Below are 3,103 nucleotides of genomic sequence, written 5' to 3' on the forward strand. Positions count from 1 at the left end.
GAAGATGAAGGAATAAGAAGGTAAGTTTATCTGGGGGCTTCCCAGGTGGCGCTAGTGTGAAGAACCCACCTGCCAACGCAGGAGACATAAGAGATGCCGGTTCGACCCCTGGATCGGGAAGATTCCCTGGAGGATGGATGGCTACTCACTCCAGTGTTCATGCCTAGAGAATCCCATGGATAGAGGAGCCTGGTGGGTTATGGTCCATAGGGCTGCAAAGAGTCAGACAGGCCTGAAGGGGCTTAGCACACACGCAAGTTTATATTCTGATCAGTAGTGATCGTGGGTGAGGGGTTTGAGAAGGCATTTGTACTGGGTTCCCTGCTCCAGCCAGACACAGAATTCAAATCTGATGGCCAAAGAATTCTGCTGCAATCCCCATACCCCAAGGCTCCTCCCAGCTCCTCCCACTGCTGTGTGTGGAAGCAGAGAGGCATACAGGCCACCGGGTCGGCCTTTAAGGGTGGGATCTGTGAGCACTCGCGTCCAGGGTGGCCAGACGCTGCCGCAGGCACTGTACACACAGTACCCAGGCTGCTGCTCCTCTTCCCTGCCCACTTCTTAGTTTCTTGTATCTTGGCCTCATCTGCATTAGAGGAGCACACTTCAGAGGAAAAAGAGCTGCCTTTGGCGACTGGAACCGCCACTTGCTAGCCATGTGCAGTGGGCAGAATTCCAACATGGGCTCCAGGCATCCTGCACCCTGGGGTGCACACCCAGGGTCATCCCTTCCCCTAGGGCCTGGGGCGGGGCGGGGGGGGGGGGAACCCTGTGCGTGTCAGGGATGCCACTCCCATAGTTAGGTGACCTTTCAAGGAAAAAGTAAAGGGATTTTGCAGGTGTAATGAAGGTCCCAAATCAGTTAATTCTGAGTTAATTCAAAAGGAGGGACTTCCCTGGTGGTCCAGCGACTAAGACTAAGACCCCAATTCAGGGGGCCCTAGTTTCGACCCCTGGTCAGGGAACTAGATCTCGCATGCCACAGATAGGATGTGAGGTGGCCAAGCAAAGAAATAATAAATAAAAAAAAATTTTTAAGGGAGACCACCCTGGGTGGGCCTGACTTAATCGGGTGAAAGACATTCAAAGAGGGACTGCTGCTGCTGCTGCTGCTGCTAAGTCACTTCAGTGGTGTCCGACTCTGTTCGACCCCATAGACGGCACCCACCAGGCTCCCACGTCCCCAGGATTCTCCAGGCAAGAATACTGGAGTGGGTTGCCATTTCCTTCTCCAATGCATGAAAATGAAAAGTGAAAGTGAAGTTGCTCAGTCGTGTCCGACTCTTAGCGAACCATGCACTGCAGCCTACCAGGCTCCTCCGTCCATGGGATTCTCCAGGCAAGAGTACTGGAGTAGGGTGCCATTGCCTTCTCTGAAAAGAGGGACTGAGCCCTTCCCAAAGAGAAAGAGAGTCTCCTGCTGGCCTTAAAGAAGCAAACAGCCGTGTTTCGTACCACATGGAGAGGGCAGCCTCTAGGCTCTGAGGGCCTCACACTCCGGAGGCAAGGCACTGGATTCTGCCAACCACCTGAGCAGCTTAGAAGAGGACCCCCAGCTCCAGATGAGGCCCCCGCCCAGCCAACACCTGGGCAGCCACCTGGGGAGGGCCTGAGCACAGGACCCAGCTGAGCTGTGCCCTGAGCCACAGACACGGAGGTCACACCTGTGTTGTTTTAAGCCGCCGTGTTTGTTATAATTCGTTATGCAGTGTCGGAAACTAAGACGCCACGTAACCTGAACCTCCCTGAGCCTCCAGTGCCCCACCGGTAAGAAAAGAATATAAATAACATTCAGTGCACGAGGTTACGGGAATTCAGTGAGCTGTTTAGAACAGGACCCAGTGCACACTGACTCTGAGAAAGATTAACTGTGCCTTTAAAATATGTGTGTGTGTGAGTCGCTCAGTCAGGTCTGACTCTGTGACCCCATGGTCTGTCTATGGAGTTCTCCAGGCAAGAATACTGGAGTGGGTTGCCATTCCCTTCTCCAGGGGATCTTCCCAACCCAGGGATCAAACCCAGGTCTCCTACATTGCAGGCAGATTCTTTACCATCTGAGCTACCAGGGAAGCCCCTTTGAAATTACATATATATATATATATATATATATGGAGAGGGCAATGGCACCCCACTCCAGTACTTTTGCCTAGAAAATCCCATGGACGGAGGAGCCTGGTAGGCTGCAGTCCATGGGGTCGCTAAGAGTCGGACACGACTGAGCGACTTCACTTTCACTTTTCACTTTCATGCATTGGAGAAGGAAATGGCAACACACTCCAGTATTCTTGCCTGGAGAATCCCAGGGACGGGGGAGCCTGGTGGGCTGCCGTCTATGGGGTCACACAGAGTCGGACACGACTGAAGTGACTTAGCAGCAGTAGCAGTATATATATATATAAACTAATTTATCTACTTATTTGTTTGTACTGGGTCTTGTGTGGCATGTGGCATGTAGACTCTTAGTTTCAGTATGTGGGATCTACTTCCCTGATCAGGGATCGAACCCTGGCCCCCCGCATTGGGAGCACAGAGTCTTAGCATGAGGAAGTCCCTAGCTGTGCCTTTAGAGACAGTATTCATACAATGGGCTAAGGGCCAAGCTAGGGGTGCTGTTACAGCACAGAAGAGGGTGCCTCCCCCAGACTAGCGGCAAGGGCTTCCCGGAGTAGGTGACACGAAAGACCATTGGAAGTAGGCAGGAGAGACAAAGGGGCATCCCAGAAAGAAATGGTGTGGGCAAAGCCCTCAAAGGTGGGAGAGAGAGCTGGAAAACTTCAAGAAAATCTCAAATAGTTCAGAATAGCCGGAAGGTAGACAGCAAGAATGCTGAGAACTGAGGCTGGATAGTGATCAGGGGCCAGAGCCAGAGGGCCTCAAATGCCTGGATGTCGAGGCTTATCTCACAAGCGTGATGCTTTCATACTCGGAAGCAGGGACTGTGGTGGGATGCCACCTGGGCCAGCTGCCCACCAGAAGCGAAGATGGACAAGACCAGACAGAACTCTAGAGCTTTGGAACTGGCCTTCAAGGCCCATCCTCTCTCCCCATTCTCCCACAGCCTCATCTTGACCATTTGATGGGGACCTCGGTGCCTGCTGCAGGG

This window comes from Bison bison, unplaced genomic scaffold, assembly GCF_000754665.1.
Source record: "Bison bison bison isolate TAMUID 2011002044 unplaced genomic scaffold, Bison_UMD1.0 scf7180017864178, whole genome shotgun sequence".
Taxonomy (NCBI): Eukaryota; Metazoa; Chordata; class Mammalia; order Artiodactyla; family Bovidae; genus Bison; species Bison bison.